Genomic DNA, 13,778 nt, shown 5'->3' on the forward strand with positions numbered 1-13,778 from the left:
CATTCAAACCCATGCTAGTTTCGCTGGAATTGGCATTTCTGGAAAGTCCTTCAGGCTCTTCCCCCACAAAGATAACAACTTCTCCAACTCCACCAGAACAAACTGTTTTTTTTTTTTATATGAATCCGATAACATCAACTCTTAAAAGTGGAAAAAAAAACAAATTAGATTATTTATAAATAATGAAAAGCAAATAACAAAGTCGAATAAATAGATTGGAGTAAACTAAATATCATTGATTCGGTCAAAGTACCTACGAGGTCCCTGTACTATAACATTTTGTTCAATTTAGTCCTTATACCTTTATTTTGTTCAATTTAGTCCCTGTACTTTAAAAAATGGTGTAATTAAGGATAATAGTTAATGGTGTTAATATTACAGCTAACTTAGGTTACGTGGCGCTGACGATATTTATATTCTTACTCATATATTTCTTTATAAATATTTAAAATTGGTTATTTTTACCACCAATATATTAAATTAGTATGTCTAAAATAAATAATTAAAACCATGTTTTTAATGAGATTTGGACAATTGTCCTTAGTTTCACCACTTTTTAAAGTAGAGGGACTAAATTGAACAGAATAAAGGTACAAGGACTAAATTGAACAAAACACTATAGTACAAGGACTTTATAGGTACTTTGACCCATTGATTCAATATTGAGTAGTTATAGAAAAAATAGGAATAAGAATTTTAATATTGTTATATTTTTAATATTAAATAGATTGCACAATATAATATTTGTTGTTATAATTTATATAATTGTATATCGATTCAAATATTATTAAAATTATAGTATTTTCACACGTGCGTCGCACGAAATTGAGTTGTTATAATATTTTAAGAATATTATATTATGCAATTGATGAAAATGGATTGGATCGATTATATTTTTTGAATTATCCTTGCTTGAATTCAAGCAAATAATTGCCCAATTACCCATGCGATGCACATATAAAATTTGTTATTATATATTAGATAATAAAATTACAGATGAAATTATAAAAAATTCTAATATTTGAAAATGTACATTTATTTGATTATAAGATTAGTGCAAAAGTATCACTCAATTAATTGAATAATATATGACTCATTTGTCTGTCATCATCTTTTAAAAATCGATATCTAATATAATTTATGTAATTATATTATTATTACTAAAATAAATAAGAGAAAAAAAGATAAATAATTTAATTGTAATTATTATAAAAATAAATCCAACGATCCATGTTTAGCTTAATTACCATAATAATTATTAGTCGATTAGTAATATCATATTCATTTTCAGCCAATTATTCTTTTATATTTTTAGATAATTAATCAATTAGAATATCAAATGTAGTGATATTTTTACCTAATTTTCGTTCCATTTTTAATTGATGATGTAAAATATTATTATTGAAATATTTCCTTTCCATTTTTAATTTACCTTTACTTTTGTTTAAAATATGCTTTTACTATTGATGATGTAGAATATTATTATTGAAATATTTTCGTCTAATTTTTAATTTCCGTTCCATTTTTAATTAAAATGCAATGATATGATCATTTCTTTTTTCATTTTAGTTAATTATGGATCATTTTTTATTTGCAGTCAATTATTAATATTCATTCTTTTATATTTTCAATCAATTAGTAATATCATATTCATTTTCATCCAATTATTCTTTTTTATTTTTAGTCAATTAGTCAATTAGAATATAAGATGTAGTGATGTTTTTACCTAATTTCTGGTCCATTTTTAATTGGTTGTGTATAATATTATTATTGAAATATTTTCTGTTCCATTTTTAATTTTCGTTCAATTTTTAATTTACCTTTACTATTGTTTAAAACAAGCCTTTACTATTGATGATGTATAATATTATTATTGAAATATTTCCTTTCCATTTTTAATTTACCTTTACTTGATGATGTAGAACATTTTTTTTTAATTATTTTTTATTTTTTATTTTTTATTTTTTTATTTTTTATTTTTTATTATTATTATTATTTTTAAAAGAACTGTGCATTTATTCCATATAGCAAAGCAAAGCGTCTACAAGTATACGCCATAGCCCCAAAAGTGAGCTATGGCTCAAACGAGTGTATGGCCATTTTAGCCGAATGTATATGTACAAGGGGCGACCCAAAAGTGGTTACCCCCAAACAACAAGCCAAGAGCCCCCAGCTCCTAAGTACTAAATCATCTAGTGAAAAGGCCGAAGCTCACACTCGAAGGGATTGCTAGGTAATTTCTAGTCTTAAAGCCTCATTCTCACCAATCCTCCTCTCTCAATAGTCATCAATAGGCTCCCCGTCCCACACAAGTGATGGGAACGATACCTAAGCTCAAAAAAGATCCAACTACCCTTTGCTAACCTCAAGTCAAAGTCCCATCCCCACCGGCACGGCGCACCGTATTTTATCCCGGGGGGACTTTAAGGGACCCGACTTGAGCGATAGCACTCACCTCATCCACCCTCGTGCCCAAGACCAACCCCCCTCGGCATAGCGTACTATGGTTTGTCCGGGGGGGGGGGGGAGGGGGGGCTTTTAAGGTCCTGATAGGAGCAATGGCTCCCTCCCCTACCACCCTTAGGCCAAAGGTTTGCTCCCTCGGCACGGCGTACCGTGTTTTAGCCCCGGGGAGCCTTTATGACCCCGACCTAAGCAATGGTTTCCTCCCACTCTCCCTTTTCCCTTTTCCCCTATTCTTCTTCTTCTTTCTTTTCCTTCTCTTTTCTTATCTTTTTCATCTTTTTTCCTTCTCCTTATCTCCCCCTTTCTCCATTTTCTTTTATTTTTCTCTCTTTTTATTTCTTTTTCCATATGCTATGGATCCATTCAAGCTCAAGACATTCCCAACTCCAGGTGTGTGCTATACTTGGAGCCTACCAAGACTCCACCATTCAAATCTCATACCAAAATGAATCCTAAGACTTAGCTACTACCTAGAATCCCTTCTAGGAGAGCCTTTTGCCTTCCAATTATTTACAAATCTAGAGCTGGGAGCCCTTATACTAGCTGCAAGAATAGGGTCTTCATCTTCTAAGCTCCTCCAACCTGCAAAACAGCAAATGGCTTCATTTCTACCATTGTAGATCCACCAAACAAACATCTGCACAGCATTTCTGCTACCAGTACCCACAACATGCTATAGCCCTCAGAGCTACACCAGCTTGTAGCTCATCATTGGGCCAAGGGGGCTGATCTCAGCTATCTAGCTTCATAGACCACCCCCCACAACTACACAGAGCTAGCAGGACCAGCTTCAGCTAGATGGCTTCATTAGATGGTCCGCTAGATCTGCAAGGCCCCTCCAGACTGCCCATTCAAGCACTTCCTTCATTGGGGTTACACTGCAGGTCAGCTTACTAAGCCTCCTCCCTGCAGTGTGAATCATATCTACCATATTATGGCACCAAACATCCCAGGGCAGAAATGGCTTCAGCTCACCAGCCTCATTAACCACTTCCCCCTGATCTGCTAGATGCCCTAGCTGTTACCCTCATAAGTTACCCAGCTAAGTAACCAATCCTTAGGTTTATGTTGATCAAATGGACAGACCTCAGACTTTTCAGCTTCACTGATCTGTCCCTTTTTTATCCTACTGCTGCACCCAGATCCTTAGTTTTTGTATCATGGAATGAGAACAGAACTGGCTTCAGTTGTTTCCAACATCACCAGTCAGTTCCCCTCATGCCAATCCACTCTTTTCAGCCCAGACTTTGAGCCTCAAACACCTTCAAGCTATCATCAGGTGCTCAGAGCTAAGAACCATTTGTCATTAGTTTGCAGCACCCCTTCCTTATATCTCCCTCTCCCTTATTTTTATTACTTTCACTGCAGTTCTAGAGTCAGAGGAAAATTCTCATATGACCTTCCTTATAACCCCCTCACCTCCTCTTATTTTCCAAGAGCCAGGGACCTCACTCATCCCTCAGTAAACTTCATGGGGATGAGCTTATGCTCCCTGGACTTTTCAGGCTATATAGAGTCAGCGCCAGGGTAGAAAAAAAAATGAGGTATCCCTTCCAAGGCAAGGACCTTGCCAATACCCTTAGGGAGACCTCCAGTTCTTCTAATGGTCAGATTCCACCCAGAGCAACAGTGCACCAGACATCTTGCCACACAATTCACCCTTTTATAACATGTAGATTTCATCACTCTTTCACCCAATGGCACTTGTTCCCTGCCATGCCAATCATCAGTTTCAATACTGGCCACTGCTACTCCCTTCCTTCTTGACCACTGCAAGCTTTCAGACAATATTTGCACTACCAAGCCATCCATATCCATATCTACTCCCCTTGTGTAAACTCTAGCCATACAAAACTGTCCTCTGATGTTCCTTATGAAATATGCACAAGAGTCAGCTTCTGCAGCCCAATTGATCTTAACAAAACCAGCAGGTGGCCTACACCATCCTGCCCTCTGTGTAATTCTGCCACATCCAAAACTATCTGCTTTCTTCATTATAAAATTCCAATTTGGAGGTAATGGGTCCCATGATGGCCATTTTCTTTGAATGCAGTCAGTTATGTCCTTCACCACCTTATAAATTATTCTTGCAGTTGATGTCTTTCCACCCCCAAATTTGCAATGTGTGTAATTAACCCACAGTTCCCATATCATCAGAACTGGTAGCATCTGTCCAATAAATTGCAGGAATCTATTTTTAAACTTAGTTCCCCACCAATCATAGCAGACATGTCTCTCTATCCTCACATAGAAACTAACACCCATGGATTTTGAAAAGTAGTCCCACACTATCTTGGCTGTTTCCCCAGTACTAAAGACATGTCTCAATGTATCACACCCAGGGTTCACACAGCAAGGGCATTTAGATACTGTCTGAAATCCCATTCCCCTTAACACATCATCCATTGGCAGCTTCCTCTTAAATACTCTCCAAGCCAAGAAGGACATCTTCCAAGCTACACCCTTGCTCCAAATCTTCTTCCACCACAAACTTACTGGTGCTCCTTGTTCCTGTCCTTGTTGCCTCAAGATCTTCTTTGCAGACTTAAAAGTAAAGTCTGCCCTTGTTGGCCTCCATACTGCTTTGTCAGGCTGGCCTATTCTCAATCTCACACCCTCCCCTACTCCTTGCCTTTGTATTCCATATTTCTGCAGATTCAATCTCCCTTGCTCAAAAGCATCACTCAAGGTTTCAGTGGCACCCCCCTTTTTCCCCTTAAATTCAGATAAGTTGCCAAAGCACCTTGATCTGACCAATCATCCCACCATAAATTTAGATTGCCATCACCTACTTTCCACCCAATCTCTGGCTCAATACTCTCTCTGATGTTCACCATTCTTCTCCATGTGTGAAAATCTGTGTATCGCCATCCCTTTGTCACTGCATGAGAGCCCCTGCAATACTTTTCCTTCATGAATTTGCTCCAAATTGTGTTCCCTTGTCTGAAGTTCCACCACAACTTAGCTATTGCTGCATCCACCATGATCTGCAAGCTCTCAAACCCCACTCCTCCTTGCTGTGTTGGCTTTGCTAGTGTCTCCCATGAGCTCCAGTGGTATTTCATTTTTCCCTCAGCCTTTCCCCAGAAGAAGTCTGACAATATTCTTCCTATTTGCTTTACCACAGCCTTAGGAGGGTTGATTGCATAAAAGATATGAGTTGGCATGGCTTGTAACACTGATTTGATTAAAACTGCCTTCCCACCTTGTGACAACAACCTTGTTTGTCATCCAGTACACTTTGCTGCCATTCTTTCCACCAAACCAGCAAACAACACCACTTTCTTCCTTCCATGATATATAGGGCACCCAAAGTATGTAAAGGGGAATTCTTTATGCTGACATTTGGTGGCAGATTTAACTCTACTGACTGCATCCAAGCTCACCCCCTTGTGCATATAAAAGGAACTTTTGTCCCTGTTAATTAACTAGCCAGATTGCCCCTCATATCTTTCCAACACTTCCATTACCCCCTCCAGTCCTCCATTCTTAGCTGAGGTGAACACCACCATATCATCAGCAAAAGCCAAATGTGTGATTTGTGGCCCCCTACTGGTTGTGTGAACTCTACCCTCCTTTGACTCATCATCCTAGATAGCAACTCTGCAGCCAAAATAAACAAACTGGGAGACAAGGGGTCCCCTTGCCTTAGTCCCCTAGAGGAATGGAAGAAACCCCTTGCCTCCCATTGACCACAACAGAATACCATATGTTGTTTATAGTATTCATTACCAATTCAATCCATTTTTTACAAAAACCAAGTTTTTCAAGCACAGTTTGAACACATCCCCAATCCATTCTGTCATATGCTTTTGCCATGTCCAATTTAAGGACAACATCTTCATTTGAAGGCAACATTCCATGACACATTTCCTGTGCCAACAAGATATTATCAATTATACTTCTTTCTTTCACAAAGCCAGACTGGAATGGGGATATGATTCTTGTCAAAGTACCTACCAACCTTTGAACCATGATCTTGGTTATGATTTTACTGCAAAAGTTACTTAGGCTTATTGGCCTAAACTCAGAGAACCTGGCAAGATTTTGTACCTTTGGTATTAATGCAATTGATGTGCTGGTAATGGATCTTAATAGACCCTTACCAGCAAAAAAAGATCTTACCATTTTATGCAAGTCCTCCTTGATTGTCTCCCAGCAGATTTGATAAAAGCCACCACCAAATCCATCAGGGCCAGCAGCACTATTTGGGTTCATGCTGAATACACTGGCCCTGATTTCCTCTATTGATGGTTCTTTTATCAAGCCTTGATTTTCCTCATCTGTAACTGTTGGTCCCGAAAGGGTGGCGAGAAGTCTAGAGGGGGGGTGGGGGTGAATAGACTTCTCTAACTTTTCCAATTCTTCTTCAAAAACACACAAGGCAAATAACACTTTGGTAATTTCAACTCTAAGTAACAAGCATTAACAAGATAAACAACTTAGAGTGTGTAGCGGAATAAGTGACGGTAAAGTGTTATGCTTAATTAGTGCGGTGCTCAAAGAGATATTCTAAACATGCAACACGTTAGAAACACTTGATATGGTTCAATGATGATGTACGTAAAGTTTGGCTCGCATGCAAACGTGGGAACTATCAAACCCAGACAGATAAAGATACGCGATAAATCGTAATCGGGTTAGTTCGCAGTTAGAATAAGCATGCACAAAATATATGAGCAGCAAGTAAATAGAGAGAGAGATTTATAGTGGTTCAGAGGTGGTGTAATCCTCCTAGTCCACTCTTCTCCTTTCACTTCAAGGAGGAAATTCACTATTCTTCGATCACCCAGATACAATAGTGAATAAGTGCCCAACGACACTTCTCCGAGTGCTTCGCACAAAGCTACACTCCTCCAAGGTTTTTCGCAAGCTCCTCTTGTTACTCCGCCTCCCCGAGTACTTCGCACCAAGCTGTACTCCTACACCACGAGAACTACGCACAAAGCTACGTCCTCCAAGGGTTTTCACAAGCTCCTCTTGTTACTCTGCCCTTCACCACGAGTGCTACGCACAAAGCTACACTCCAACTGGGTTTTTCACTCTCTCCAGTTACTCTACCCCTTTTCTACACTCAGTAGAAGATTTACAATGAAATACAAAGATTTCTCTCACTTAGACTTGAATTCTATCGTGTATGCTCAATATATCACTTCTTGGCTGATTTGAATATTGCTTGCTTTTCTCTTGCTTATAATTTTTCAGCCGTGTTCAAGTCGTGTTTGTCTTCAAGTCTGCTTGGGCATTTTATAGCCAAAGAAAGCTATTTGCCCGTTGATCAACTTTCGATCTTGATCGTCCATTTTGAATTGTAGTTGATCTGATAATTTTGTCAACTTGATCTGCAATATTAGGTAGATGTCATTTCTCCTTTTGTCAGATGATTTGAATAATTTGCCCGTTGCCGTGTCTTGAATTTTGTAGCCTCCAAAATTTGAATAAGTTCGGCGCGGCGTGCTTGATCAAATAATTTAACTGCTGATTCTTGCTTGAGTATAAAATTATTTCTCCGCAAATCAGCCTTCTTCGAGCGTCTCCGGTTCTACCGTAAAAACTTGATGTTCAGATGAAAATATATCAGATATTTTCTCCTTCATGATCCTTGTAAAACAATATACTGGAGCCTCTGTAAAAACTTCACTGTTGTTCATGGTGAGATGCTCTGTTTCGAATTTCAAGCTTAGTCCACCATACTTGGTATGTTTCTCCATATGGTGCATGGCTTCTGTGAGATTTGTGCATTTGCCTTAGCTAGTCTCCATTTAGCTTCTCTCCTCAGCTAGTCTCTCCTTAGCTAGTCTCTATTTTAGAGAGTCTCTTTTTCAAGCTAGTCTTCATACGGTTTTGTATACTTTGAGCTAGTGTCTCATACTTCTCCAAGCTAGTCTCCCATACGGTTATACAGTCCAAGCTAGTCTCCCATACGGTCTTCGTATACATTGAGCTAGTCTCTCATACGGTTGTACGGTCCAAGCTAGTCTCCCATACGATCCAAGCTAGTCTCTCATACGGTGAAGTTAGTCTCTCATACGGTCCAAGCTAGTCTCCAAAGCAAGCTTAAAAATTGCTTCACTTGAGATTCAAACTAAGGATTACTTGTCTTAGCTCAAACGTGTTTCTTCCAACTCCTCTAGCATGGTTCTTGGTGACTTTTCCGCAACATAATTATGTTAAGCTATAATCCCGCTTAACATCGAAAATCAAAATATGATTTTCCAGACTTGTACATGGGTTGCATGATATAGGTGCACCATACTCTGTAGACAAGGACTGACTTAAATAGAATAAAAATGGGGACTACTTGATTTTTCAAAAATACATTCGGCTCATCAAAATTTACAATATATTCCTAACAGTAACACATACCTACAAACAGTCAAAAACTAAAGGGTCATGGCTAATTGGCTCAGCAGAATACAACTTTTGGATGTATTCCACTGCCATCTCTGCTATTTTTGGTCCTCCACCCACTCTCCCTCATTGTTTTTAATTTTGTGAATTTCCTGCCTCACCCTCCTCTCCTTCACTATCCCATGAAAATATTTTGAATTTCTTTCCCCCTCCACCACCCACTGAGAGTGTGCCTTTTGTTGCCAATATTTTTCTTCAATTCTCACTTGTTTTTGCAACATAGCTTGTGCTTTTTTTTATACTCAATCAAACTCTCATCAGTGGGATCCCTCTGCATTTTTTCCTCCACCTCCCTCACTCTATCTCTAACTCTTTCACTTTTTAAAATATATCACCAAAAACCTCCCAGTTCCAATCTTTTAGAACTTTTTTCACTCTTTTCAGTTTTGTCATGAAAGAAAACATTTCATTGCCCTCAACCTTTTCCCCCCATGCCTTTTGCACCACCCCCCTCAATTGTTCATGTTCCCCCCATGCATTTATAAAACTGAATGGCCTCTTTCCCAATCTGATCTGAGGCTGCATGTCCATAACTAGTGGGGAATGGTCTGATGTAGCCTTTGACAGATGATGAACATGTGATTTTGTCTTCCCATTTCTCACTTACTAATGCTCTATCTAACCTTTCCCATACAGCCTGACCCCCTCTCCTACCATTCCACCATGTAAAATCATTCCCATAATAAACTACCTCTCTCAACCTGGAATTATCAACACAGTGTTGAAAACTCCTGCTCTTAGAGATATTATATGGCTGTCCCCCTCTCTTTTCTTCACTCTTTAGGATGCAATTGAAATCTCCTATTAAGGACCACATACTTTCCCCTACTTCTCCTTCAGATATAGCTTCAATTAAATCCCATAACTTCTGTCTCTCCCTTTTGTCACAATTAGCATAAACAAAGGACATGTTTACACTGCCTATCTCTGGGAATCTCACACTAACACTCACCATTTGAGGTCCCAAGTCCCAGGGGTCCACTATGATATCCCTATCCCAAAACAACCATATTTTTTCAGTGCCACAGAACCTATTCTCAAAGCCAATTGATACAGAAAACTGTTCCAATTGAGCTAGATCCTTGAATTGGCTTAAACTGTCTCACCAAGTTTTTGATTCCATGTAGAACATTATTGTTGAAATATTTTCGTTCCATTTTTAATTTCCGTTCCATTGTTTAAAATTGTAAAAGATTTATGATATAATTGTGATTTGATTTATTCTACTGTGTAATATTATTGTGAGAAATTAAAATGCAATGATCTGACCATTTCCTTTTCCATTTTAGTCAATTATGGATCATTTTTTTTAATATTCATTTTCTTTTCCAATTAACCTAACTTCTATTCCTTTTTTCATTTTTAATTTTTAGTCAATTATTAATTTTCATTTTCTTTTCTAATTTAACTAATTTTCATTCCATTCTTAATTGATGATGTAGAATATTATTGTGAAATATTTTTGTTCCTTTTTTAATTTTCGTTTCTTTTTTAATTTACCTTTACTATTTACTATTATTTGGGTGAGAAATCAAGTAAATATTATTTTGTTTTTAATAATAGTATAAAAAGTATAAAATTACGTTATTATGTTACTAAAAGGTCTGTCCATTTATTATGTTAATGTGCATAATTCAAATTGTGTTTTACAGTTTTATTGTATATACATTGAAACTATGTCACTTCTTAAGCTAATAAAATACCGAGTGGAAATTTTTTTTAGCTAAAGGAAAAAAGAGCACAACGCTAAACGCAGTCTGGTGGACTAAAAAGGGAGTTGCCCGACCTAGGGGTCAGTTTTGCAACACGATTCGAGAGGTCGAACCTTTACCAATCGAGTGGCCGGGAAGTTAACTAAGATCGGGAGATCGGGTTAGCTACGATCTGGAGCTCTACTTTGCCGGTCTACCGACCGGGTTGATGGGTACGACCGAGAGGTCGGACTAAATGTGATCGGGAGATCTAACTTTACCAATCATGGGATTGGATTTACGGCACGACTTAAGAGACCGGATTTCTACCGATCTAGCGACCGGATTGCGAGCTGCAATCGGGAGGTTGGGTTAATTTGCGATTTGGGGATCGAACTTTCTATGACTTAACACTAGGAGACCTGGTGGTCTAACGATAGCGAGATGCGCTTGGTTTACGAATTGAAAGTCCTAGGCGGAGGGACACTTGGAGACCTGATGGTCTAACGATAACGAGATGCGCTTAGTTTACGGATCGAAAGTCCCAGGCGGAGGGACACTACGAGACCCGATGGTCTAACGATAGCGAGATGCACTCGGTTTACGAATTAAAAGTCCAGGCGGAGGGACACTTGGAAACCCGATGGTCTAACGATAGCGAGATGCGCTCAGTTTACGAATCGAAAGTGTGACACCCCGTAATCCAAATTCGATTAAGGGATTAATTAAGTAATTAATCCTAATCCAATTGATAATTTAATTCCTTAAATTCCTGAAAATTCAATAGTCGGGGACTAGTAATTGACTAGTCAACCCAAAGTCAAAAGTTGTACCTAAAGCTTTGTGAGTTGTTCCCTTGTTCCCTTACACATTTCATCTTAGTAAGGGTAAATAAGACATTTCCTTGGCAATAGTCTTTCAAGCTAACCTAGGAAGACACATTTCATTTCTTCAAACACTCTCCAACAGAAAAATCATAAGCTCTCTCTCTTCTCTCTAAAAGCTAGTTAGCTTTCTTTCCAAGCCACACCTAGGGCTACCTAGATCTTTCAAGTTTGCTTTCAAGATTCTACCTAGCTTTCATTATTGGGAATGTTAGATTCCTGTGTTTGGTTAAAATTGGGGTATGTAATATAATCATGTTTGGTTTAGGGTTATCTTTTATTCACACACTATAATATCCTTAACATATTTTCATATATTTTAATAAATTTAAAAATTAAAATAAATAAATAAGATAACGGTATCATATATAATTACATGATTTTAAAATATTAACTAAAATATTGAACTTGAGAAACAAAATTATTTTATATGCTAACCTAGCATAATAAAAATAAAAAATATATATATAATTACAAAAATAATTATATATGTGTGTGTGTGTGTGTGATAAACTAACATAACCAAGGTTATCTTACATAACCTTAGAAATTGAAGGGAATCACATTCCCTTCAAAATCCTATGTGGAGGGAATGTGACATACCTGGGGAATGTTAGATTCCCTGAGATAATGTGAACCAAACATAGGAATGTGAGTTTTGGAATGTCACATTCCCTTGGTTATATTATATAACCTGAACCAAACGCCCCCTTAGTGTTTTCTAAGGTATCTTTTTATAAAGGTGAAATCTTTATGTTGTTTTGGTGTGTTCTTGAAGTGGGTGTGGAAAGGGAACCTTGTCGGGAGCCTTGTGGAGTGTTGTAAGTGAAGGATAAGTCTTCAAGAGGTAACCCATGCTCTACAAAATCTATTTTGCTTACCTATATGATGGTTTCTTGGATTCTACATGTGATTTTGCTATGAAATGTGAGTGTTGATGCATTGTCTTGTGAAAATGCATATCTAGAGCTTGTTATTAGGGTTCTTGTATGTCATTGCTTATTCCTTTGATTCAAGTCATTTTGTTGTATTTGGTGAGATTTGGCATGTTTTGGACTTGAATTTGAGCTTGGAGTTGAAAATCCCCGAAGGGATTATTTTGGTATAGGGCATGTACCCGCGGGCGGAACGGCGGGTAGGGGTCCACCCGCCGCCCCACCCGCGGGGTACGAGTGGTGTGGGACGTTGGTTCCCGTTGGCGGAACCACGGGTGGGGGTCCACCCGTGGCCCCACCCGCGGGTGCACTATGTTGGCTTGGCGGGGATTTGTTCCCCGTGATTCTTTTGACTCGGTATTTGGTCTTTTGACTTCCCGATATTCTTTTATGGAACTGTTTGAGTGTATTCTTGTTGTTTCGTATGTCTAGAACTATATGGTAGGAATCCATGTAGGTTTTGGTGTCTTGAATCGTACTAAGTGTTCAACCTTGTGATTCGTTGAACCGTGATGAGTCTTGTGTGTTCTTCGGAATTATATTTGGTTTACCCGTTTGATAAGCATGCTAGTTCGGTGTTTAAATGCTAGCGTGTGTGTTGTTTGTCCTTTCCTATTGGTTGATGATGACTTGTGTTAATCATCGTTGTTGTTGGACTGTGATCCATTCCTTGATTGAGTATGGTTTCATATCTTCGTTGTGATCCGTTGATTGATTCCTGTTGTGGTGTGGTGTGTGTGGCTGTACCTGGATTGCACGATTAATGGTATGGGACATTAGTCACCAAGGTACGGCAGTGGTCCTCATGGTGGCCATGACGCGATTATGGAGTTTGTGACCTGAGTGATGGGTTCACGTATTTCTTGGGTGGCATGTGTTGCCATGTGTGTGATCGGTACCCTCGTGTACTATGAATCGGTGGTCTTGTTAGTGGTCGTTGGTGGGGGACGACGGTCCCAGGAGGGAAAAAGGTTGGACTTGGATGTACAGGGGTCCTGGAGGTAATGGTTGGAACTAGACATAAGGTTGGGGGTAGCCATAAGGTTGGAACCGGGCATAAGGAAGGCATCTCAATTCGTGATGGGTGATGTCACGAAGGCTTGTGTAGCCGTTGTTGTGTATTTCTCTATTTGTGACGTGTGTAGTCGCAAAGGCAATGTGTTGCCAATGGTTGTGTCCTTATTCTCTTGTGTTATGCATGTTGGGTGTTAATCTACTGTGTGATGGTAGATTATACCTTGAGCCATTCTTGTGAGTCGTTATTGCTTCTTGTAGTCTTGGGATGTGTTCCCTTATCTTTATTGTGAGTGCATAGAGTCTTGTGTTGATCTCTATCTTGGCTTTTGAAATTGATATATACTATATCCCGTTTCGCAAATGATTTTGTATAC

The sequence above is a fragment of the Ipomoea nil genome, unplaced genomic scaffold (assembly GCF_001879475.1).
Source record: "Ipomoea nil cultivar Tokyo-kokei standard unplaced genomic scaffold, Asagao_1.1 scaffold1416, whole genome shotgun sequence".
Taxonomy (NCBI): Eukaryota; Viridiplantae; Streptophyta; class Magnoliopsida; order Solanales; family Convolvulaceae; genus Ipomoea; species Ipomoea nil.